General features: G+C 50.6%; 1 protein-coding gene across 2 annotated transcripts in view; it reads left to right on the top strand.

Moving 5' to 3' along the window:
• RAB24 (RAB24, member RAS oncogene family) overlaps positions 1-27105 on the top strand; it is a 427397-nt gene that overhangs the window by 205081 nt on the left and 195211 nt on the right. The window lies entirely within an intron of this gene.

Genomic DNA, 27105 nt, shown 5'->3' with positions numbered 1-27105 from the left:
GTCATTAAGTGGTCGTAAATCTTGTATCATCCTCCACGACCCACCCTTTGCTTTTTTGATCATGAAGATTGCAGTGTTACATGGGGAACTGAATGGCACTATTATCCCTTGGTTTAGTAGTGCATCTATTGTGTGTTTAATCCCTTCCTCTGCTTCTCTTGATATTGGGTATTGCTTTACTCTAGGGAGTATGGCACCAGGTTTCAATTTTATCTTCATTGGTGTTACCTCGTGTAATAGCCCTACATCATGGGGGCCTGTGGTCCATATTTCTGGTAGCACTTTCTCCATGTCTTTCTCAAATATGGTGGGTGGCTCGTTGACACTTGCCATGAGGGGGTTGTGTATTTCCCTGTATTGGATCATGATGTCACATGGTATACTTATTTCCATTATTATCTCCCCATCATTCACACTATCCTTGAACAGTTCTTCATCAGTTAGATCGCGCAACATTATGTGTGGGTCTATGCACAGTACCGTTCTCCACTCGCACCCATGTGTGTCCAGTCCCATCACCGCGATACGTTTGTTCGAGACCTGCACTCCCTCTAGGTCAATGGACAAAATTGTTCCTGGTACAATGTCTGTGTTTACAATTGGGCAGAAGATGAAATCTGAGGGTACCTTCCATTCTTTCCTTGTTATTTCCAGCACTACCCGTGCTAACACCTTGATACCATAAATGAATATAACCATGTCAATAGGCACCCCTCTCACTGCAACTTCATTTGTCATTGTGCTGATCATCAACAGTGCCCGTATGGGGCACACTCCTGGTGTTGAACAAACTATTCCTCCCCGCTCAGTAAACGAGATGGTCATATTTAGCTTGCTTAAAAGGTCTCTTCCCAATACATTTATTGGCGCGTCTTCATGATATAGTAGAGGTGCGCGCACTGTCTTTCCCCCCACTGTTATATTAAGATCTTTTGTGTAAGGAACTTTTAAAATAGCCCCAGAGAACCCTTGCGTTTCCTTATTTCTTCCCGAGTGCGGAAACTGACCTTCCATGAGGCATGATTTTTCCACTCTTGAGTCTACCATAAAGATAAACTGCTTGTTGACTATCTCTGCTCCCACTAGTGGTTCCTCTTCTGCACGTAGGGTAGTGGATAGGACTGGACACGCAAGCGCTTTCTGTGGGCTGTCCTAATCTGCATATGGCTCAGTTCCTGGTACTGAGAAAACATTGTTGTGCCGCGAAAAGGTGCTGATGCACTATTAGCTGATGTTGCAAAAATGTTATTGTTCGCATTACCCACAGTGTTTTTGCCTCGCCATCTGTTTCTGCATACTTCTGATGTGGCGGTTGTTGGGATTGCTGCCTCGGTTGCATTTGCTGTTCATTATAGCATTGCTCATTTTGCCCACTCCCTCCCATTGGTAACCCATAGGGACTGCCTGGGTGTGGGTGCCCATACTGTTGGTCATTTCACATTGGGGGCTGTCCTTGGTAATACCCCCTCGGTCGCATTCTACACTCTCTTGAATAATGCCCCCCAGCTTCCACAATTTCAGAATGACCCTTGTGATCCTCCTCTCATTCCCTGCCCACCAAATCCTCTGTTCCCCATTTCTCTGAATCCCCCTCTTGGTCCTCGATACCCACCTCGTCCTCTTGCTGGCCTTCCTTGCCATTGGGGCCCTCCATACTGTTCTTCTCCGTCCCACTGTTCCTGTCCGTTTGCAGCCCATGTTGCGGCCATCCTGACTGGTGTGGTTCCCATTTCCTCCTCTTCTTCGTTGTTCCTGTCTGTTGGTGTTGTGGCATTCAGTGCTGCGAACTTCACTAACTTATTTTGTACTAACTTCGCTTCGTCTGCCAACTTTTTCTGTGCTATCTCCTTTTCTCTTTCTTTGATCCTCCTACAATGGTGTACAATTATGCTTTGAATCTCGGGCCAGCCCTTGGCTTCTATCAGAGCTATTTTACCCAAGGCCTTTTGTACTTCCTTCGGGAGCCCTTTTTTGATTATGTAATAGAACAAGGCGGTACATTGATCCCACGCCGTACCCGTTTCACTTCTCCACAGGTCTCGCACCCGGAGGATGAATTGCGTAGGCTCCTCCTCTCCCATGTTGCACTGCATCACTAAGTGTAAGTCTGGTGTGTCTGGAAACGTTCTCTGCAATGCATCCCATACCTGTGCTCGAACGTTGTTGAATGGCGATCCATCATGGCGGTCACAGCTCATTGTCACTCCCGGGAACCCCGCCTTCACCCAGACTGCGTCTGCTTGATCAACAACAGCGGACACCAGCAAACTTTTCATATCCCCTATCGCTAAAGGTACCCCTGCTGTGTTCTTATCAAACGCGTGTATCCATTTCCTCGCCCCACCCGATAGTGGAGGGAGAAGTTTTAGCAAGTTATTCTTGTCCATTTGAGCCCACGGTATGTAGTGCGGCCTACCTGCTCCTTTATGTATTAGCGGCATTTGTAGCTTTTGTTTTCCTCCTTTTTTACTTACCATTCCCTTCCTTGTTTTACATACCAGCATGTTCCCTGCCCTTTGCCTTAACCTTCCTTGCCATCTTAGCGGTGCTCGTTCGTCTTTTTGATCGAAGAACACTGCCAGCGGAGACCCCGCTGCTGCTGCTCCCTCCTCGTACTCGTCTAGATCGCTCCATACCTCTACCTCCCCCTCTTGATCCCTTCCTTCTTGCCCTTCCCCTCGCTGGCTGTCTGGGGTTGTTGGCCGTATTATCCTCACATGTTTGCCGTTTAAATGGAACAGAAACTCACCCGATTGCCATTCTTGCTCTTGTCCTCGTGGTACCGGCACAGGTTGTGGTGGCGTGGATGGCGTGCTTTCTCCTGCAACACTTGGCGGAGGCGTAAGGTCAGCGCTGTTAATGGTGGTACTTCCCCCTACCCCTGGCAACATCTGGCCCCTATGACATAACGCTCGTAGTTGCGTTATCTCCAACTGTGCATGCGCAAGTTGTCTGTCCAAGTCCCCTGTTAGCCATGATAAATGTACAGGAGGGGCGCTAGTTGCACCGTATAGTCTTCCTCTATTTTACGGGGGTGGTGCCGTGGCCACGGCCGTTGCCGCAGGTGTCGGGGTGGGACATGCTGGCACATACAGGGGCTCACTATACCCCACTACTGGTCTTGTCAGCAGTGGGTATATTCTAGTTGGGTCATTCTCTATTGTGGTTGTTGTACATTCTCCCCCTGCAGCCCCATTTCTTCCCTTTGACACCTTCTCTTACTCAGCTACTGTGTCCTGACTCACCTCACCTGTGGGCGTTACTTCCTCGAACATTCGCCACAGATCTAATACTTCCCTTCTGTTCTGCAATTGCTTTCCCCTGTATTTCGCAAGCAAGTGTGTGGACACTAGGTCCAATACCCTCTTATCTAAAGATCCTCCCTCTGGCCATATGGGTATTGTGCTGTCTCCTTTTATTTCCACCACCCACTGATCGTGGTACTTCTGTAACTATACAAAGGGAGATGCTGACAAATATGTGCTAATGGTGTTGTCTCTCCCATGATGTTTTTATCGCTCTTGTCTACGGTCACTTAATACTGAGTACAAATACACAGGCAATCTGCTACAAACCTCTTTTTCTATAGTACTTCTCTGTTCCCTTATTTCAACAATCTTTCCACTTGCACCTCTTCACTGAAGCTGTTAATTATTTCAACTCTAAATGTTCATTATATACCACGATCCAAACATGTCTTATTTACTTGCACATTTCATTACCAATTTTCTTGATCAACCTCAATTTATTTTCAACTTCTTTTCATTTTACTCACGCATGAATTACTTACTGACAGAACAACATGTAACGCTTTGCTACATACACAAACATGTAACATGAACTACCTGCGCTTAGCTCCCCCTTTTAATTATTTCAGTTAGTTACCCCCTAGCTCTTGCTTTCTCATGCACTCCCCACCTCTTATTCCCCTTCAGCTGCCTCACCAGAAATTCTGCTCGCAGGGAAAAAGAATATTCTAAATTACTACTCTGAGCCTACTGAATATACAAGGCTCCTACTATGTTCTCTTTATCTTCACTTATTTACCTGCACTGGACGAGACAATGCTACATGGCGCCGCTTTCTACCCCTTTCGGCTAGGATCCCTTACACTTCTTTTTACCTCTTTTTATCTCCACAAAACCTAATGGCCAAATAAGGGATCGATCAGAAAAACCTCAATATCATACACACAGGACCTAACTCCGCTATCTGCTCCCCTTTTCCCAACCCTTTCTTTATCCCTCGGAAACCTTCGCAACCAGTACTCGCGTGTTCAGTCGGGTGGTCAGAGAGCCACCATTCACGGTCTATCCACAATCTGGTCCGCACCTCAACCAAGTCATGGCCCGCCTCGGCAAGCAGCTTTTTAGTTGGGTATTCGATAAACAGGAACCCTTGGACCCTTCTCATTGTGCGCATGGGCTGGTTGACGGCGGAGGCAATGGTTTTGTGAGCTGGTGACTGGTGTTGAGCAGAATGCTGAATGTAAGCAAAATGAAAGGACGATTGTGGCTGACACAGGAGGTTTGCAGGAAAAGCAGAGGGAAGGAAGCCTGCTTCCTCGATTTGACAACAGCAGTGGGAGCCATACGCTGCAGGAAGAGGCAACGCAAGGGCTTCCCGGCTGACAGGGCACTCATGAGTCGGCAAACCAGAGAAACCGACACAAGAGACATCCGGTAAGCCCAGGGAAGTCGAGTGGGTTACCGGAGCGCCTCCAATTGAATGCAGTGTTACAGAAGTAGCGCAAGGAAGGCAAAGTGAGGCCTTTGAGGAAATTAGTATCTTTGCAAATAATACTGAGAAAGCATCAGCGAGCCACTGCATGAAAAGAGATGTTAATGTGAATAATCTTAAATAGTGGGCAATAACCCAAAACATAAGTGTTATGAACTTTGGTAAAAGGGGGTCTGCGACCAAGTATTGGACAAATGTATTATTGTTTATAAAAGAAAGAGTCATTAGAGAGGACAAAACCACTGGCAGGTTAGTGAGCCAGGCAAATGGTGAGGCTGGACTCACACACTGGAGTAAGAAAGAAAGCAAACTTGCATTTATAAAACCGTGATATCGTAGCAGGAGAGTATACCAGGAGTGAGAAAGAAAGCAGACTTGAACCGTGTAAAATAGCAACATCCTGGCAGGGGAGTACACCAGGAGTGTAAAGCAAAGTAAACTTGGAAATGTAAAATTGTAAAAGTGTTTTGAAGGAAGGAAGCATACTTCTTTTTGGAGGATAAGTGGTAAAGTCATAGATATTCTGGTATGGCAGTATACGAGGAGTTTCAGGAGGAACCCAGGAGTTTCAAGAGCGACATTTTAATTCCCAGAAGAAATCTAGGGGAAGAGAAAACTACGTTCCTGGTGGAACTTTATTATTCTTTTCCTTTTTATACGTTAAACCTTTGTGTTTTGGAACTTGGAAGAAAAGCGAAGAGTGAAAGCTTATGTTAATCCCCTTGTGTACTTTATATTGAGTTTAGAGCACAAGGGTCAATTTAATGGTTGGACACAGGATGGAGGACTATCTTTGTTAACATCCTGACCCAGAAGTTCCTTGGTTTTGTTGAGGCAGGGAAACCCCTCTTAGACTTGGGGATAGATTTGATCTCCCTCCTTAACCCCTCCCCCCCAGCCCTCTCATTCTTTTGAAAATGAGTCTATTACCAACACTTAACATGCCACTGTGTACAGGTCTTGCTCTTGATCCTGTGGAAATAGGTATGCAGGTTCCTGACCCTTACTCCAAATTGCTGATCCCATTTACTTCAGTCGTTGGTCTGGTTGCAGGGGCTTCACAGCTGGGTGTGTAGTGGTAGTTTTCTGCTTCAGGGTATAGTCGGTCTACGCTGTGTTTCCTCGTTCCTGCAAGAGGGTCCCTGATGTCTTGATGCTTGGGCAGCCCAGTCACCAGAGGGCATTGACCGCTACAGGCCCCAGGATAACAGGAGATCCCCAGGGCACGACTGAGATGAGCTGCAGTGAATAAGACACAGCTCCAGGAAGTCCCCTCTGTGTAGGAGAGCAGAAGCTGCAGGACGACGTTTCTTAGGCCATAAGTAGATCTGTAGAGATCCAAGTTGCAACGCTGAACACAGACCTATGCACTAAAGAGGCCTTGAATGAAACTGGTCTGCCCACAGGGTGGACCCAAGGCACTTCAGAAGGCTTCTGATGGCAGAATCTTTGTGCAGGGGTCTGGACTGATTGGTCCCACCAGCCCAAAGGTTGATACACTGACAAGGGTGTTCAGTATATGGTTGCAGAGAGGCAGGGCTTCGCTGGGACTCTGCTTGAGGCAATGCTGGTTGTCTTCAATGGCAGTCTTCGGGTGTTCAGTGGGCTGCTCCTCTTCAAACAACCAAACAACGATCCTTCTATCCCAAATTCTCACTTTCGTCTACCCCAGCTCACCAGTGGCATGGATCTGCACCTTTTAAACTGGCAGGGGCTGTCCAACGATGGGTTGCTTCTTGCCCCACATCTGCTCAGCATCAGACAACCCCTGGCTGTAATCTGGATTGAACCAAGACATACCCAACCCCTATATCTGCCCAGAATGCACACACTTTGCCTCAGGATCAGTTCCTCCTAGCCTAAAGGAAGCCTGGGTTCGTCTCCTTCTAAGAAAAAAAAACACAAACTTGACCCATCCATTCCCAATAACTACAGACGTATAACCACTGTGCCCTTCCTGCTTAAGATTCTTGACAAAGCAGCATACCTGCAAGTCCAGGAATTCTTAGAATCTAAGAATATTCTAGGCACCGTTAATCTGGCTGCCGTCTGTGTCACAGCACTGAAACGGCCCTAATGGACCTTAAAAATCAAATTGACGATTTCAGAGACTCCAGTATACACACACATACGAAAGGTGGACCCAAGGGCATTGAACCATATTGAGGGATCATGGGCACACAGATCCAGGGAGGAGGCAACCCTGATGAAATTATAGGAACGGAGCAACAAACTGTGCCGCCTGAAAAGGGGAGGATAATGGCAAGGTGCTGAGGGGACCTCTGCTACGCCGTGTAGGCGGAAACGCACAAAGCGCCCTGGGTGTCGATTGCCAGTGACGGCACTCACAGTGGATAAGCCATAGAACCTGCAAGATACGCAGGCCACCAAGCCTCACCAGAAGGGAGAGAAGCAAGAGTGCGAAACAACCGCAAGGCCCGTAGCAGACAGCAGCTGTGACACACTTCCTGCGTAGGCCGCAAGCCCAGTGAGGCACGGGCTAGGGTACGGTTACACTCATAAGGTACTGGGACAGTACTGCACAGGCCCAACCAAAGGAAGCTACGCATCGCCTATTGAGGCAACTAGGGTGCATCCCCACAACCGCTGTTGCACCCAGATAATCCCCTGACCCCACGGTGAAACGTAACTCTCCTACAGCGCACGGATTGTACACAAGGAGCAGACTTGCTCTCCCACAACTGGAGAGTCCTGCAAAAAGGGGTCACTGATTTGTTTTATGGACCCTAGAAAATGCAAGAGCTGGCATCCACAAAGGGGTGGGGAAGCTAATAAGCCGTAAGCAACCAACAAACTGCCCCACTGCCGACAACGCAGCAATGCCTTCCTCTAAATCTAAAAAGGACCCCACAATCATGGGGTCCTTTTTAGATTTAGACTTTAACGCAGCTAAATCTATAGGGCAGCCACAGAGCAGTGCAACAGCACAACAGGTTCAGCTGGATGAAGGGGCTGGAACAAAGGAAAACCAGGTGTTGGATGTGATGGCAGCCTTGAGAACCTTCATAGACATCACAATAGAGGAGGTGAAGTCTGACATGCAGTTAATGCGGCAAGAAGTCTGCAACCTCACAGAAAGGGTCACGGAAACGTAACTGAAAGAGACGACCACCAAGGACCTTGAGAAGAGACTGACAGAATTAGAAAGGAGAAATGAGGCACTAGAAGCCCGGGCAGAAGACTCTGAGGGACGTACCCGACGCAACAACGTGCGCCTACTAGGTATCACGGCGGGGATGAGGGCTCGATCCCTATGGACTTTATTGAAAATCTAATTCTGCAAGAAATTGAGGCGGGTAACCTCTTGCAGGGCTTTGTGGTGGAGCGGGCTTACAGGTCATTGCAACAACAAAAAAATGCCACCCAGTTCGCACCCCCGCCACATCATAGCAAAAATACTTAACTTCCGGGACAGGGGGGCCATCTTGCAATTCTCAAGAGGAGGAGGGGGGATTCGTTGAGACACTCCAACACAGTTAAAGCAAGGCTCAGGGAACTAAACCTTAAATACATGTTGATGTATCTGCCCAGACACAGTGATTTACAAAGGGTGATCTATCTTCCTTGAAACGCCTGCGGCGGCCACAATGTGGATGGAACACAGCAACTTGGATGGAGGCGAAGAAGCGGTCCCTTGAGTAGCCTGGCTGGAGAATAAGTGGGGCGGGGGGGCCAACTAAGCAACTGAAGAGACAGTAGGAGCACTGTGGTAGAGAGTCGGATGCATACGGTCACTACAATCAAGATACATCATGTTCGGCGGGGGGAGACGGGGACCCTCAGCAAGAGACGGAAGACCCACCCCACGAACCATTAGGTGTTGGCCTATTGCTGACATCATACAACTCGCACACAACGACCTGAATGTGCCAGGAAGTTGCCGGGGCGCTCGAGCGGTGCAGCAAGAGTGTGGCATCTGAGTGCAATGTTTAGGTTTGGTTTGTTATTCATGTATGGAATTCTTCACAGGAAAAGGCATGTACTACAGGGTGTGTGTGTGTGTGTGAGGCGTCCTGGGAAGGGACTGGGAGAGAGTTGCCCGAAACAGAGGAGGCTTGAGGGCATGGGTGCCAGGGGACTGGACACATAGCGACAGGGAGGGGCTGAGGAGGGATATAACATGGCCATGGCTGCGGACGTTAAGGTATTGATGTGGAATGTTCGGGGACTGGGCACGTATCTGCACAGGAACCAAGTGAAGTCCTTCCTACATAGGAAAAAAGTGTCCATTGCGTTACTGCAAGAAACCCATCTAACGCTAAATACTATGGGGAGGAGAATGCTATGGCGCTGCTTACTCCAAATATGCCTGGGGCGTCCTCACTATAATACATCCTGAGGTTCCCTTTAAACTATTGGGGAGGGAAACGGATCCTAAGGGAAGGTATTTGATACTAAGGGGCTGCATTGAACAGGTGGAGGTCTGTATAGTCGACGCCTACTTCCCGAATCACGGGATCCCAACACACCTTAACGCACTGTGTGCCAAGATAGCCCCGTACATGTAATGTTCCTTCATTTGGGGTGGTGATTTAATTGCGTGCAAGACTGGGAGCTGGATAGATCTAGCCTGCCGGTGTCCCACAACAAAGGAGCTACCGGGGCATTGAATACACTACTTGAGGCTATGGATCTGGTAGATGGGTGGCTACACCCGATGGATAAGGGTTATTCTTACTTTTCTTCGCTGCACCAACTCCACACCAGGATTGATTATATATTCTTGGCCAAGGCCCATCTAGCACAGGTGCAATCGGCACAGTACTTGGAAGGTCGATATCAGACCACTCGCCACTACTGTTGACCTGGAGGAGAAGAGGCCCTAGTCCCCCTATACCGCTGTGGCGAATGCCCACGGATGCACTAACAGACCAGGTCTTCAAAGAAGACCTATGAAGCAGGTTGATGGAATATTTTGAGAGGAATGTGGGAAGCCTAGAGCAATGGAGTACGTCTGGGAAGCAATGAAGGTGGTGGTGCGGGGGGAGGTTATTGCTAGTGTGGGAGGCATCAGCAAAACGCTGAGACTGGAGTCGGAAAGATGGAAGAAGAAATAAGGCAAAGGGAGGCGCATCCGCAGGGGACATGCAGGGAGGAGCTTGAATTAGCAAAATTAAGGGGTAACTGCCAAGAGGCTTGGGGAAGGCTGTCCAAATGTGACTACTCAGTTAAAACCACCAGGGTGCACGCGGAAGGGGATAGACCGGGTGGGCTGCTGGCGTGGCTGTGCACAAGGGAGCACCCAATACACCTGACCACGGAACTAAAGGATGAAACTGGTACGAGGTATAGATCGCAGCAATCGATCCATGACACTTTTGGGCGTTTCTACTCCTGCCTGTACGGCCACGAACATCAGGTGCCCCAGGAGGACATACTCGGTACATTGGAGTAAATTGGCTTGCCTAAGCTGGGGGATGCGCAGAGGGAGGCACTAGAGGTAGGCATAACACGGGACATAATGGAAGCGATAAGGTAGTTTGCCTCAAGCAAGACACCCGGTAGCGACGGACTCCCCCCTGGAGTTCTACAAGACGTATTAGTCAGTCTTGTCCCCAGTGTCATATGAGGTGTTTAGGGAAGCGTATGAGAAAGGCGTGCTACCAGGGACCATGAGGGAGACCCTAGTGATCCCAATACCAAAATCGGGGAAGCCTACGGATTAGTGCAATTCTTACCGCCCGTTGGCAATGCTGAATTATGATATTAAGATCCTGACCACATTTCTAGCCAAACGACTGAGCAGAGTCATAGGGGGCTTGATCCATAGTTATCAAAACGGTTTTGTACCGGGATGCTTCACGGCATTAAACCTACGTAGACTACAGTACGTCCTAGCACAAACGACAGACTCCCAGGCACAATACGCCATACTCTCTCGAGACGTGATAAAAGCGTTTGATTCAAAATACTGGGAATGGCTGGTGGCAACACTGAGAGAGTTTGGGTTTGGGGAACAAATCATTAAATGGGTGCAGATATTCTACACGGCCCCAGTAGCAACGGTTAAAACCGGGATGATGGTGTCGCCGGTCTGGGATATACAGAGCGGTACCAGACAAGGCTGCCCATTGTCCCCAATGTTGTACGTGCTAGGATTAGAGCCAATAGGAATTTATCTCCGGAAACATTACCTAGATGCGGGCATTTGGGTGGGGAGGGGTGTGGGACATTTAATCTTGCTTTATGCAGATGATGTGTTGCTGTACCTGAGGGACCCGCCCCTATATGTCCCAGTAGTTTTGGACATATTGGATAACTATTCAAGGGTGTCGGGGATCAGTTTTTGCAGAACAATATCCTGCATACACCCGGTCGCGGGTCTGAGGGGAAAGGGTGTGAGTGAACTACTGGAAGTTGGACTCAATCGGTACCTGGGAGTAAACCTATGCCACACACCAGAACAGATGCATGAAAACAACAAAGGGGCAGTGGTGAAGGGTCTGAGGAGCTCTATGAAATTCTGGTCTGAGCTGCTGCTGTCTCTGCTGGGCAGAGTGGCCATCACCAAAATGATCATCCTACCGAGATTCCTGTACTATTAACATAATGTACACTGCTACGTTAAGGCGTCCTTTTTCCGCCTTGTGGAAACACTGCTGCAGGAATTTGTGTGGGGATTTTTGTGGGGAGCAACCAGACGCAAGCGGTCACTTGCTATTTTGTGCCAGCCATACAGAGAGGGAGGGGTGCAACTACCTGACCTAGAAACGTACTATTTGGCGGCCCAACTCAGCCACATTGTCAAATGGCTGGCAGATGAGACCACGTCTGTAACGGGGTTGCTGCAACGACTCGTGGCCCCAGCAAAACTGAAAGAAATACTGTGGGTCCCACTGAGCCGCCTGGGGCATATCCCCATGGTGGTGACACTAGGGAGGAGGACATGGGGTAGAGCGGTGAAGTTGCTGAAGCTTGGGCACTCCTACTCATCTGAGGTGCCGATTGTGGCCGACACCTGCAGAGATAACACCGATCTGGTAGTAACTAGATGATGGGAGAGGTGGGGCATATACACCTGGCGAGATCTGTATGAGGAGGGGGTCGTCAGGGAGTTTGACTTAATACAAGAGAAGGAAGATGTGCCTGGCGGGCAGTTCCTCTGGTACCAGAAAACTCGGAGTGTGGCCAAAAGGAAATGGGTGGGTTGGCCTGAGGAACCATCACTAAACCCCCTGCTGACCCTAATGTACACTCTGAGCTACAGTGCGCGGCCCGTATCCAGGCTGTACAGCTCACTGATAGACAGACCCAACCCCAAGAGTGCGACACTGAAGGAGCAATGGTAGAGGGATTTGGGCATGGATATAATGGAGAAGGAATGGGAAAGAATACTGGTGTACCGCAAAAAAGTATGGAGAAACTCTTGCGTTAGATTGATACAGCTGAATGTACTGTACCGCACATACGTGACCCCACACAGGATAGCTGCGTTCAACAAAAAAATATGCTAACATTGTGCCCATGGTGTGGGGGTGGGGGGAGGAGGCAGATCTAATACATATGTTTTGGGTGTGTGGAAGTGTGCAGAGGTTCTGGGGACGTATAGAGCAGGCTTGCAGGAGGGCAGGAATAGTGAGATACGAGTGGTCACCGAAGGAATGTCTGCTTGGGGCGTTTCCCAGAACTAGAAAATACAAGCATGTGATCATATTCATGGACATGGCATGCATACTGGCTAAGAGAGAAATTGCTATGATATGATATATGATATGGCATTTATAACGCGCCTATACACAAATGTTTCAAGGCGTGACTAGGCAAGGGAGGGGAACAGCGGGAGGACGGACAACGATCCTACTAGGCTAGGTGTCATTCAGATCGCAAGTGCGTGGGAAGAGGGAAGGGACAGTGCTGCACATGGGAAGATGATAACCATCAGTAAGTAACAGCCAGCAAGTGGCAAGTGCAGGGTAAGTGCGGACATCAGGTGTCAAGGGTTGGAAGGGGGACTGTAGGGATACAGAAACGGTCCCAAGTGTGGGGTGCCAGGTGGGCGGTGCGGGTGTGTGAGGCTGGCAGAGGAAGGACCTGGGTCAGAGGGTGTCCAGGTAGCCAGTGCAGTTCAGGGTACAGCCAGGAGGTCAGCAGAGGAGAGGAGGAGAAAAAGCAGAAGCAAAGAGAAAGGTTTTGAGGTGTTTCCGGAACTGGAGATGGTTCTCCTCAAGCTTGAGGGAGGCAGGGAGGCTGTTCCAGAGGGAGGCACCAGCCGAAGAAAGAGATCTACCACCAACTTGTTGCTTAGAGAAGCGACTGACCCTGAGGGAGTTGGAGGTGGATGAGCGAAGAGCTCGAGAGGGAAGATATTTAGGAAGAGAGAGTTGAAGGTATTGAGGCTCCAGGCCCCAGAAGGCCTTGTGAACGATGCAGAGGGGTTTGAACTTAATCCTCGCAGCCACTTGGAGCCAGTGCAGAGATTTCAGTCCTGGAGAGATACAATCCCTGGGCATGAGGCCAAGGACAAGTCTCGCAGTCCTTTTCTGGATAAGTAGGAGTGGGCGGAGAGTAGAAGCAGGCAGATTAAGAAAGAGGTGGGTAACAATAGTCCAACCTAGAGAGGACAGAGCTCTGGAGACGGTGAGCTTATGGGGGAAGGTGAGGAATGGACGAATACCTCCTGAGGTGCAGCTGGTAGTGTGACTTCTTAGAGATGTCCGAGATGTGAAGAGAGAAGGAGAGTGTTGAATCGAAGATGACCCCAAGGTTTTTAGCCTTGCAGGTGGGAGCCGGAAGAGGGCCAAGAGAGGCCGCCCAGAGAGTTACAGGAAAGGAGGGAGCGGGTGTGCCTATGAGGAGAATCTCAGTCTTACTATGGCCTGGAAACACGCTGTGGGCCAACAGTATGCAAGCTGGCACAGGGAATTTGCGCAGTGGGCAGAAGCAGAAACTAAGGTATTGATGGAAGGGTCGAACAGGTCAGGGTCTGATGGGAGTGATGAATGTAAAGCCTGGAAGGCACTAGTTTGGGACATGTTCCACGCCTCGGATGACAAACCCTGTGAAGTATAACTTTCCACTGTGAAACATTTAACTCTGATAATGATGTACTCTGGACAATCTGAACTAGACCAAATATGGTGGCAGGGAGGGGAGAGGGGAAGACTGGCTGGGCCCCAGACCATGGCAAACAAGAGAGGAGACACGAAGCGGTACAATGCCGAACAAGTGAAGAATGTTAGTTGTTGGTTGTTGTTAGTAATTCAAGAAACGCTGCAAGTATAAAGGGCTTAACTTGATGTGTAACGATTGATAAATGCATGGTTGTACTTAAGCAAATGCCAATAAAAACATTTTAAAATAAATCGGAGACTCTGGTAAACCTGCCCTACTCCTTCTATTAGATCTATTGGTAGCAATGGACCTTGTGGTTCACAAACCACTCTGTCAACATCTCTGATCCTCAGCCTTCTTCTCACGCAACGCAATCACCTGAATTGCCTCCTTCCTACAAGGAAGAGCCATGTGTGTCTGTAACGCCCACCTGGTTCCCACGGGGTCGCTGGTCTAGTCTGGATTACTGCGGCCTCTTCTAGCGTGATGCGCAGGAACCGGAACACCGATTGGACAGGACCTCCTAATCGTGCTTCCTTCGCCCGTAGGAATATCCTTCTGCAGATGAGAAAGGGGATTAACAGTCTGCAGAATGGTGTGCTAGCTCCCCCCTTCCCCCCCTCCGATCCTCTCTATTCCTCCAAACCCGGTTTAAGCTCACCTTATGGTTTGGAAGATTGAACTCTCCATCCTGCTTCTGGTGCAGGGGCGCGCGTTCGTCCAGTTACTTCACTGGTTTTCAGAATGGCGCTGGCAAAATCCACTTGACTTTCCTGAGCGATGCGCCGTAAGTATGAAAGTTCAAAGTTCAAGTGAGGCCCCCTTTATGCTTTCTTTCTCACCTGTGATCTGTCCTTTATTTCAGGTGCAGAAGGAAGGCGATGCGTCGAGGGGTTAATCTGCCGAGGCGAGTAGTAATGAGGGCGATCCCTCTAGATGTCCTTATCATTCCTCTGAAATGTCCCTAGTCCTTTCCCCATAGGGGCCGGGGTACAGTACCTGCCAACGGGGCGGCGCTGACCCGAAATGTGGAAGAAAAGCCGGTAAGTTTTATGGCTGTTAATCAGGCTTTCCTTCTGTGTGTCCTTCTGCTCACCTTTTGTTTCTTCCTCTCTTCCCTAGGTGCAGAGATGTGGCATCTGATGCTGACAGCCGCGATGGAGCCGGGAGATGTCTCGAGGACAGGACAGGTGAGTGAAGCGTGGCGCTGCAGCGAGCAACGCGATGCTTTTAAATTGAAGTCTTCCTTCAGGGATGCTGGCGAGAAGATTCCGGATGCAGGTAAGAAGCTTGAAATAATCCTTGGTTTTCACCTTTCTCTTCTCTTCCTTCCTTGCAGGTCTTCCAGGTTCAAGACGGGCGTGGCTATAGTCCAGGAGCAGGAGCAGACACGGTGAGCGTTAAGCTGCAGGAAGCAGAACAACGCGAAGCATGAGCTGCTGTCTGGGTGTGGCTTAAATAGCCTCCAAAGAAGTCCCAGGTATGTATCCTTCCCCAACTAGGTATGTATCCTTACCTGGCCACGCCTGAGTGAAAAAATAGTCCCTATGAAAAAATAGTCCCTTTCAGGTCTCAGGGAGGCCTGAAGCGTGCAGCATGGTCTGCATCAGGTAAGTGCACAAAACACCTCCCTTTATGAGCCTGGTGCCTATGGAGCCAGGACTGATGTCCAACATGAGCCTGGCGCCAAAGGCGCCAGGACTGAGTCCAAAGAGTCCCTATAAGGGGCCGCTGGGCTTTTACCCGAGGGCATGATGCCTGCTTCCGGGGGTGCTGGGCCTGGCCTGATGCTCCGGGAGTAGGCATCATGACAGTGTCTTCTCAGATGAAGCAGCCGCAAATCCAGACACCATCCTCTTTGGAATACTGCAAGCCTCTTGCCTATTCCCCACATTATGTAACATTTTCACGATCTCCCTCTTCAACCTAATTGACTCGCTCGGCATCATGTACACCAACTATGCCGACAACACTCAAGTCCTTATTCCTCCGGCAACTATGCGGCTGACTCCAACACTCTAAAGTCTATCTACGCCACCATCCACACGTGGATGGCAGAAAACTGGCTATGCTTGAACGGGGGCGAGACAGAATTACTACTGTTAGCCCCCACTGACTCGCGTATCATTCTTGATGACCAGTACCTTTCATTCACCATCGACAACATCACCATCCCAGTCTCCCATTCAGTCAAAACACTGGGAGTCTACTTGGATACTAACCTAATTATGTCCAGACAAGTGAGCGCAATTGCCACCTCTGCAGCCCACGACTCTAAACTCCTCAATGCCACCAGACCGTTCCTCTCCACCACTGACTGACAATTGCGCAAGCCCTCATAGGCTCAAGGCTGGTCTACTGTAATGTACTCTATACAGGGACCTCAGCGCAAAACCTAGACAAATTACAAACCATTCAGAAGAACGCCCTCCGCGCAGCACTGGGCATCTCCAAAAGAGAACATTTCGAGGGGATTGGGTCCTCCAATGTATTCCATATCTATGGCAGTAATCCCCACAGCTGTGCTGCTTACTGTCATAGATATGGAATACGTCGTCGGACCATCCCATCGAAAGAACGTTACCAGGTAAGAGAGTAACTTGTTCTTCTCCAGCATGGGGTCTGGCATGGATTCACATGCTCATGAATATTCCCCGTCAGGCTGGGAATCCTCGGTACAGAAAAAAATCAGTATCAGTTTAGTTTCTGATCTGTCTTTCCTAGTAGTAACCAATCACTGATCTCTGGGTCATACTGCCCACAGCCAATAACTGCCCTCTCCCTAAGCCCCGCCTCTGGCAGCCATCCTCAGATTTTTACCGCATGTTCAAGTGTTGGGAGTCCTCGTGCTATAGCTCTCGAGCTTTTGCAGCGTTTTCGTGCTTTTTCAATGAGAATTTCTCATTTTTCGGTTAAATTGAGCCTCAAGCTCCACCGCCTTTACATCCGATCAACGGGGACCCGTTTCGGAAGTTTCTACGCCCCTCAAGGGTGAAGAGTTTGTCGAACAACGCTTTTGGAGGATTCCAGAAGTTTCTGAGGCCTACCCCGGACATGGCCCAGGAGAAAGGGAGCTTGACGCCCGGGAAGCTGTTCAGGGCCTGCCCTGATGCCAGCTGCAGAACGTGTTCAAGGAAGACGAGCATTCCTTATGCCTCTACTGTCTTCACGAGGACAAAACGCACGTGGAGGACTGCGTTTTGCGGGAACATGTCGGAGCGGACCATGAGGCACAGCCATCTTCGTCTCGCCAACTTGCTGGAGGGAAAGAGCCCGTCAGGTGAGAAGAAAAAGAAGAAATCCGAGCAGTCTTCTAAGACCTGTGAGGGCGCCCCGGCGACGGGGGCCCAACAGATGGCTAAGCACTGCGAATCCACGGGCACTGGGAGCGCCGAACGGTCGGGCTCCTCGGCTGCCTGGCAGGGCGCATCCTCCCCGGCGCCATCGGCCACGAGCCAACGCTCTGGCTCGGGTAAGAGGAAATCCGAGAACCCGGCCAAGCTTCTGGAGAGGCCCCAGTCGATCTCGAAGATTTCGGCTGATGGGGAGCACGGCGGGGACCCCTCCCCCCAAGGTGAAGGCCACAAGCACTCAGTCAGTGACTAAGGCCTTGATATACCCAGCAAAGGCCTCTATCGAGAAGGTCGCAGCAACCCCGGCGCAGCAACCCCGGCGCAGCCTGCGGAGGTTACACCGGTGGTAGCGGCCTCGGGGCCCAGAGTCTCCCTGCCACCTCGGAGGGAGGCATCTTTCAAGCCCATCGAAAGAACCCCCACAAAGCCCCCGGCGGAGAAAGAAGGGGGGGGGCAGTGGCCGTCGTGGATTTAGGCACAGCCTCCGAGGAGGAACTTGTTGAAGTCCCTGAGAGCCACGACGCGGGCATGGAAGAGGACCAGCCCGTCGAGAGACATCCCGACGAGGGGGACGACGAAAGCGATGGCGGCGCCGACGGGACCCCAGACCAACCGTCACGCCTGTCGCAGCCAGTGCTGCAGGACAACTCGGCAGCCATTTTGATGGCAATTCAATCCTTATGCCCTGAAATAAGGACTAGATTGCCTTTACCCTCAACGGAGGAGCCGGAGCCAGGCCCGAAGGAGGAGCCAAGGGCAGGCCCGTCGGGAAGTCCACCACCCAAGAGGAGAACACATCCTCTTACACCCTTCCAGCCCTCGAGGCCTGCTCAACCCTCCTCCCCGTCCACGGTCCGCTGGGATGACACGGGCACGGACACGGCCACGACGGGCACGGACGACGAGGGCGGTGATGACAGGGTGGACCTCCCGTCGTTCCCCCCCAATCCCCTCCTCCCCGGGCTTCCCCGCCCGATGAGATTGGATCCTTCCATGTGATGATCTCCAGGGCATCCAAGCTTTTCCAGCTCTGCCCCGAAGAAAAGAAGGAGGGGTTCCTCTATCAACGTCGAGAGACCAAGAGGAAGACGGTCCTCGCGGTACTTCTACTGGATGACATCTGGGATGAGGGGCTCTCCCTCCACAAGAACCCGTTCACGACGCCGGCAAAAAGGGACCGATACGAAAAGAAGTACTGGGTCCCCGACGCGACCCCTCTATGCACAGCCGACCCCAGATCCCGTCGTCTCGGCGGCGGCTAGGAAGAAGGCGGCGGGGGCATCGACATCGACTTCACTGCCGGACGACGAGTCAAAGAAGCTCGACGTGATGGGACGACGAGTCATCACGTCGGCGGCGACGACGATTAAGGTGGCCAACGCCCTGGCTATCGTTGCCCGTTACGACAGGGAACTTTGGTATAAAATCTCTCCCTTGTTGGACTTCCTGCTGGACAACAAGAGGGCAGAAGCCCTCGAAATCTTGCAAGAAGGCGAGGTGGGGTCAGATCACGCCATAACGGTGGTGACGGACATCGCTGACACCGGTTTCGGCCAGTTGGGCAACAGTGTTTGCCTCAGACGGCGCAGATGGCTTAAGGCGATGAATTTCCGCCAGGACGTACAAGCCAAAGTGTTGGACATGCCCTTCGACGGGAACAACCTGTTTGGGAAGACAGTCCATGAGTCCCTACAAGCCATCAAAACGGACACGGAGACAGCCGGGGCCCTGGGAGTTCTCCAGCAACGACGGCCATCCTTTCGGAACACCAGAGGCAAGCAAGGGGCCTCCAAAGGTTCCGGCAGCGGCTCCTCTACCTACCGTCAAGCGGCCTGTTCCTCGTCGCAGGAGGCCTATAGAGGACGGGGCAAGTCTGGAGGTTCCCGCCGTCGTCGCCAGGGAGGTCAAGGCGGCCTCGAAACAGGACTGAACCGGCCGTGGCGTCGGGCCCCCTCCGGAGCACCCCGGTGGGAGGCCGGCTGCCAAAGTTAGTCAGCGTGTGGGAGTCCATCTCCACCGACCGTTGGGTGCTGGAAACCCTGGCCCAGGGGCACACCTTTGAGTTTCTAAAGAAGTGCCCTCGCGTGCCACCTGTGGCCAGGAAGGAAAACCACGTACCCCAGCTGCTGCTGGAGGTAAGGGCGATGCTCAAGAAAGGTGCCATCGAGCTTGTCCCAAAGAGACTTCGGGTCTACTCAAGATACTTTCTCGTAAAGAAGAAGACAGGAGGTTGGCGTCCCATCCTCGACCTGCGGCGGCTGAACAAGTACATCAAGGCTCAGAAGTTCTGGATTGTCACCATCCAGCACGTGCTGGGACAGCTGGAGGAGGACGATTTCCTGCCGTCGTTGGACTTGGAGGATGCCTACTTCCACATCCCCATTCTAAAAGGACACCGGAAGTTCCTCAGGTTCGTGGTCCAAGGACGGCACTACCAGTTCAAGGCCCTCCCGTTCGGATTAAAGTCGGCACCCAGGGTATTCACCAAGTGCCTAGCACCGGTAGCGGCGTGGCTATGCCTACAAGAGATCCACGTCTATCCCTACCTGGACGACTGGCTCATCCGAGCAAGGACAAGGGAGCTCGCCGTAGAACACACAGCGAAGACCGTCCAGCTACTCACGGACCTGGGGTTCTCCATCAACTTCCCCAAATCCCACCTGGTCCCTTCGCAGATCGCCCTGTTTCTGGGAGCCAAGCTCGACACAGTGGCACGGCTGGCCTCGCCGTCCGACGAAAGGATGAAAGCCATCCTGGGCAAGGTGCAATGCCTGCTAGCCATGGACATAGCCAGGGGTAAGATGCATCAAATCCCTTCTCGGTATGATGTCCTCCTGCATCTATCTGGTACGCCTGTGCAGACTTCGAATGCGTCCACTGCAAAAGTTCCTCGACGCACACTGGATCCAGGCGACGGGCAGCTTTGAGGACAGGATACCGCTCAACGAGACCTTCCGACAGCGATCCGGTGGTGGGGCACTCGCACTCTTCTGACGGCGGGCGCAGTCTTTCAGACCCCAGCTCACCAGGTAACGGTGACGACGGATGCCTCCCTGGAAGGGTGGGGAGCGCATACTGGAGATCTCCACGCGAGAGGCCTTTGGCTCCCGGAGGTAAAACAGCTTCATATCAACATTCTGGAGCTCCGCGCAGTGTTTTGGGCCCTCAGGTCCTTTTCTCCGTCCCTCCAGGGCAAGGTGGTGAGGATCTTCACCGACAACACCACCACAATGTTCTACATCAGGAAGCAGGGTGGAACCAGATCCCCAGCCCTGTCCAAGGAAGCCCAGTATCTGTGGCACTGGGCCGTCGACCAGGGGATGTTTCTGGTACCTTTTCATCTGGCAGGGATAAAGAACACCATCGCCGACTCACTCAGCAGGGAGCTGCGCTCGTGCCACGAGTGGGAGCTACGCCAGGATCAAGTTGATCGACTCTTCAGGCTGTGGGGCAGACCCCAGGTCGATCTCTTCGCGACGGCGACAAACTCCAAGTGCCAGAGGTTCGCCCAACCGAGGAGCATGGGCGATGCTTTCTCGTTCCCCTGGGACAACTTGTTCCTCTATGCTTTCCAGCCTTTGCCACTGCTACTCCGGCTCGTCAACCAGCTGAAGAGGTCCCGGTGCAGGATGATCCTCGTCACACCGGCGTGGTAGAGACAGATCTGGTTCCCGGACCTTCTGGACTTATCTGCGTCCCCACCAGTCAAACTGCCCTTGGACGCGGATCTTCTCTCCAGAGCGCCATTCTTCATCACGACCCGAAGTCTCTGAACTTGCAGGCCTGGCTCCTGCAGCACTAGAGTTTGGAGGATACGATATACCAGCCGACTGCAGAGCGATTCTTGCAAAGGCCAGGGCGTCCTCAACTCTCAAGTGTTACGGACACAAATGGAAGAGGTTCTTTGTCTGGTGCCGGGCACAGAAGATTAACCCTCTACGGATTACGGCCCCTCAAGTACTGCCGTACCTACTGTCATTGGCCAAGGCTGGACTAGCTCACGCCTCCATCAAGATACATCTGGCTGCCATCTCCAGATACACCAGGACAACAGGATGGGTGTCCTTGTGGTCTCATCGCCTGGTATAGGAATTTATGAAGGGACTATTCCGCTCGTTCCCACCGGTGAAGGCCCCAACCCCAGCGTGGGAGCTCAACGTGGTGCTGACTAGGCTCATGGGGGCCCCTTTCGAGCCTATGCATATGGCACCGTTGAAGTTCCTATCGTGGAAAACAGCTTTTCTTGTGGCCATCACCTCCGCACGGCGCTTGGGAGATATTCAGGCCCCATCTTGCAAGCCTCCATACTTGACTTTTCACGACACGAGGGTGGTGCTCAGAACGCATCCCTCCTTCATGCCCAAGGTGCCGTCGGACTTCCACCTCAATGAGCCCTTGGTGTTACCAGTTTTCTTCCAGTCACCTTTGTCGCCGGCCGAGAGGACTTTGCACTCGCTGGATGTAGCTAGAGCGCTGAAGTTCTACGTGGACCGCACGAAGAGTTTTCGGAAGACGTCACAGCTTTTTGTGAACTTTGGACCTGTGAATCAAGGGAAGGCTCTCTCGAAGGCTTCCATTTCCAGATGGCTCTCCGGCTGGATCATGCACTGTCACCGGTTGGCAAACCGACCGCTGCCCGGCCGTCCGAGAGCCCATTCGACCAGAGTGATCGCTACTACCACGGCGTTCTTGTCTAGTGTGCCCCTGCTCGACATCTGCAGGGCTGCTACATGGAGGTCGACGCACACCTTCATGAAATTCTACTGCGTCGATCGGGATTCCAGGGAGGAGTCCAGGGTCGGCCAAGCAGTGCTGCGCAACCTGTTCGCTTGAAGGGCCTGGTGAGGAGGTAAGAGTTGCTTAATGTTGAGTTTATGTCTTGCTTAATGTTGAGCCTTTTGCCACCTCCCATGGTTGTGCATGTGTGTACTGCTATGTAATCTTATATTCATGAGTATGTGAATCCATGCCAGACCCCATGCTAGAGAAGGAACAAGTTACTTACCTGTAACTGTTGTTCTCCAGCATGGGTCTGGCATGGATTCACATGCGAACCCTCCCGCCTACCCCTCTGCGGCTCTTCACTTGGTCATACTGCCGCTTTACGTGCTATCAAATAGGATGATGGCTGCCGGAGGCGGGGCTTAGGGAGATGGCAGTCATTGGCTGTGGGCAGTATGACCCAGAGATCAGTGATTGGTTACTACTAGGAAAGACAGATCAGAAACAAAACTAATACTGATTTTTTTCTTCTGTACCGAGGATTCCCAGCCTGACAACGGGGAATATTCATGAACATGTGAATCCATGCCAGACCCATGCTGGAGAACAACAGTTACAGGTAAGTAACTTGTTCCATCTCAGCAGCCAGACAACAAGCGCACTGGCTGCCTGTCCGCCAGCGCATCTTGTTCAAAACACTCGCCATTACGCATAAATGCATCCATCACACCACACCTCCTTACCTCTCTCACAGAGTCATCCTGCCTCCTGCCGCAAGATCCATAAGAACACTATATGCCAACCTACCGCCTTTCCCAAGAATGAAACGTGCTAGAGGTGCTGGCGTGAGCTTCCCCTTCATTGCCTCCAGGCACTGGAATTCCTTTCCTCATGCCATCAGAGTTGAACCCTCTCATCAAAACTAGATTGTTTACCTAAAACTGCACACACAACTGCTAAGTTAATATAGCATTTCCTGACCTGAGAAGGCATTGTTTACAGACTTTTATTGAAAATAAAAGGGGTTGGGAAAATGCCTCTCTGCTCCAAGATGAATTACCCTACCTAAACCAGAACTAAGGATCTGTCTGCATCAGAATGGCCAAAACAAAACTTTCCTGGGTCCAAAGTTCTATTCTGATCCTCACACTAAAACTAAACTCTAAGGTGAAATGGGAAATGGGTTGAACCTTGGTTTAGAAAAGTGTTCACAACAGAATAATAAATGGCCCCATCACAATGTTCCCTTCCCCTGGATTCCTCTTCATTTCTCTGAAGTTTCACATACAACAGTTCATTGTGCCTTTCTTGGCAAACAGTATTGACATGCAAACTTGTCTGACTTTGCAATTTTGTCTCTTTTAAAGCATCTGGTATGCTGGGCTAAATCCCATTTCAGCTACCTGGGAGTCCAGGTCCCAAATAAAATAGAGCAGACATACAGCATACATTTTCCACCACTATTTAGAAAATTGCACAAAGACCTGGAACGCTGGCATACACAAGAAGTGTCACGGATGGGGAGAATCCTGGCTCTGAAAATGAACCTTGTACCAGGATTAATCTATCGCTGCCTAGCCCTCCCAATAGCCATCCCCAAAAAGGACCTGTAGAAGCTGCGAACGAAAATCTTGAACTATGTCTAGGGTGAGGGAAAAACCGTGAATAACTGAACGGGTAATGCTCCTGGAAACAGGTACGGGTGGCAATGGGGTTCCAGACATCACCAGATACTGCCTCACAGCACAGCTCTCGCAGATTTTCACATGGCAATCGATCTCCAACCAACCTCGCTGGAAGAAGCTAGAGGAGGACTGGAGCCAAGTCTCGCTAGCATCGCTCCCACGTATCACAATGCTCTGAGATCCCCCCCGCCCCCAACTGTGGGACCCCTAGACCCAATGTAGAATAACTCCGACTTCTCCCTGGGAATTCTTCCGAATGGATAGTGGAGGGAGGGCGGCATAAAGCAGATGGCAGACTTCTTCAACAACGGTACCCCACTAACATTTGAGGCATGTAAAATAAAATTCTGGGTGCCAGAGACTGAAAGATTCTACTACACGCAAAATAGGCACTGGTTATCCCACAGCAACATAAAAGCACATGGGGCAGAGAACTAACCGCACTAGAACGCACTTTAACAGCAAATGCCGCTAAAGGCAAGATATCAACCCTATACAGACTACTAGACAAATCGGATCCCAAGGAAAACTACATGCAGAAAGTGGAAAAGGAACTAGGAAAAGAACTCGGTCTGGAGGAATGGGGTAGAGTCTGGACATGAATGCACAAGAGTTCAAAATGCATCACAAATAAAGAGGGAGCTATTAAAGTGTGCTACAGGTGGCACTTCATACCAGAAATTGTAAACAAAAGCAACCCAACAATCCCATCACAATGCTGGAGAGGCTGCCCAACCCCAGGCACCTTGTTTCACCTCCTTTGGACATGTTCAAAAGCAACAAAATTCTGGAAAGAAATGTTTGAGCAAATCCATCTAACCACAGGACTGACAATCTCATGGCACCCGGGGATAGTCCTGCTTGGGCACACAGGCGAAGGGCAATTTCCAGTGACTGGCTGCCTAGCGGACCTATATTCTCACCTGCTCACATCTACAAAAATCTCCATATCTAGAATGTGGAAACACCCTGAAGGCCCGGCAATCCCAATGTGGTGGACAAAATGCTGTGAAATAGCAGTCACTGAAAAAATCACAGCCTTCCGCTACAGAAACGGGAGCAAATTCTATAATGTCTGGGCGCCCTTCCTAGATTATGCGGAGCAATTCCCGGGTGTGACCGGGCAACCTCCTGCCCTCCGTTGGTTGGCGAAGCACGACTTAACAGCATCCGTGGAACTGGAGTGCTCATAAGGCACCCAAGGAGCTAGAAACCCCCGGAACGGAGAAGGAACCAGGTCGGCTGTACTTGATTTTGGCCCCATCCTTGCAAACATTACAACAGAAACTATTGAATTCCAACTGCCCCAATGGTGAGTAACCATGTATATGTGTACAACTGCCCTTGTCTTGTCCCCCGGGAAACCTCCAACCTCATTTCACTTTCGTTTTCCCATGTTCCAATTCCTTTTTAATGTTTTGTGTGTATGTTGTTGAAAACCCTTAATAAAAAGATATGTAAAAAAAAAAGCATCATCTGGTATGCTTTTCTGCAAGGGTTATTCTAATTACTTGGTTAGCACAACCCCTTTTCTTTTCTTCTCAGGACCTCTTTATTGCACACCTTTAGTTGCCTGGTATATCCTTCTTCTAGGACTTCTTGCTTTGACACACTTGTGTTTGCCTGGTATACACAGTATATGGTACCCAAAATTACATTCTTCGGTGGACGATAAAAGTGCACAAGGTAAAAATGAAGAAAATAGTAGAAAAACATCTGCTACCAGCCTGTCTTGTATACAAAAAAGTGTTAAAGTGATGCAAAGTACCCCTATTATGCCAACCACCATCCCCTTGAGCAAAAATGCTACCGAGCCCCCACTTGCGAAAAAATATTGTTGCTGATTTCTCCAGATGCCATATTTACTTACATTTTCTAATAAAAAAAGTCCTTGTACACCCTTTTGGAAGTACCTCACACCCCCTTGTACATCCTTCGGGCCCCCCATTTCGAAGACCACTGCTGTGAGGTGATGTGTGCTACAGTGAAACAACAAAGGAGTCTTGCAAAAAGGACATGGTCTCTCTGCACCAGTAACCATATGGGCTAACCAGTGCCCTCAAATGGGATCAGCTGAGCAAGGAAGGAAAAGCAAAAAAACTTCACTTGCCTTCAAAACTCATGACACGGTTCAAGTCATGGAAACACATTTGGGGATTCCATTGATGTCAATGGAGGAAAAGCTGCAAAAAATAAACAATTTTAACTGGCTACTGTGATTTTTCACCCAGTCCACCTATCACAAATGGAGGGTCATCTTTTTTTTACCTCCAATGTCCCCTTTGTTTTTAATGAATGGAAGTAACCATATTTCTAGGTTGCGTACCCTTTCCTCCATACTTATGGGACATTCAATCCTTTGAAATGGGACTGAAGCACTTTTCGAATGGATTGAACGTATTCCTCATCTTTGACATGTAATGTCCAGCTTCGGCTGCTCCGGAAATGTCTCAGCAGAGGGTGCCCTTTGTTGATGGCGTCAAGTCGATGTCCCTTGAAGGCCTCCGTCGAGGGTGACGTTATCCGATGTTTTAAGTAGCACCACAGCGCCCGTTGGCCTCAGTTCACTTTTTCCGCAAACATGTTGGCTTTGTGAAACTCGGCGCGCCTCACAATTTGAAGTACTGCTGTTATCTCTAGTTGCTACAATGTCTTTGCCTTCTACCCCGATGACTCCTTGTTCTGGGTTTAAGAAATGTAAGGAGTGCGGCTCCAAGATGTCAATTACGGATCCGCATCAGGTATGTCTGTGGTGCCTGGGCGAGGGCCACAAGACAGATACCTGCTTGAAGTCTCAGTCCAAGGAAGGCCTTGCGTGAACGACAGGGGAAGTTGAAGGTAGGCAAGGTATCCAAACTCTGAAAATCCCGACCGGCTGGGCTTTCGACTGATGACTCTAGAGTAGACTCTCCTAGTCAGAAGAAAGCCAAGCGATCACGGTCCCGTAGTGGTTCCCGCCACTCTCCTCGTCGAGGCGTTCAAAACGAAGGCACCGGCGGTCGCCTTCCTCTTCGTCGAGAAGTACCCTCGAGAGGGTGACTTTCCCGACCAAAGTGTCAACACTGGCAGAGTGGGAGGCTTTCCAGTTGGAGATGCTTAAGCTTTTTGAAAAGCAGGGCAGGGCTCCATCGCGCCTTCGGAGGAAGCCGGCAACGAGTGGTCTCGGCCTGACACTTGCACGCTCTCGAGCCCGGGTTCACGACGCAATCCACATCGAGAGCCCTCAAGGCCTCGTGAAAAAGTTTCGAAAGATCACTTGAGACGGAGAGAGAGGTCACGATCTCCGGTGTCATCGAGGTCTACAAAGCCCTCGACTTCTTTGATGCCGTCGTTGGTGCCCATTGGGTCTTCGGCGCCAGTCAGGCAATCGGCGCCTCTGGAGCCAAGTTTACCGGCTTTGCCTTCAGGTCCAGTGGACCCGCCAAGGAAGGCTCTGACTAAGTCTGCATCTTTGCCTCCTGCGCTCTGTGCCAGAAAAGTCTTTTATACCCCTTCCTTAAAAGGATTTTTTAGGAATCTAATTTCAAATTTTG

Source organism: Ambystoma mexicanum, chromosome 3p (genome assembly GCF_040938575.1).
Source record: "Ambystoma mexicanum isolate Mex_15411 chromosome 3p, UKY_AmexF1_1, whole genome shotgun sequence".
Taxonomy (NCBI): Eukaryota; Metazoa; Chordata; class Amphibia; order Caudata; family Ambystomatidae; genus Ambystoma; species Ambystoma mexicanum.
The sequence above is the reverse complement of the archived record's forward strand: the minus strand, read 5'-3'. Positions and strand labels throughout refer to the sequence as shown.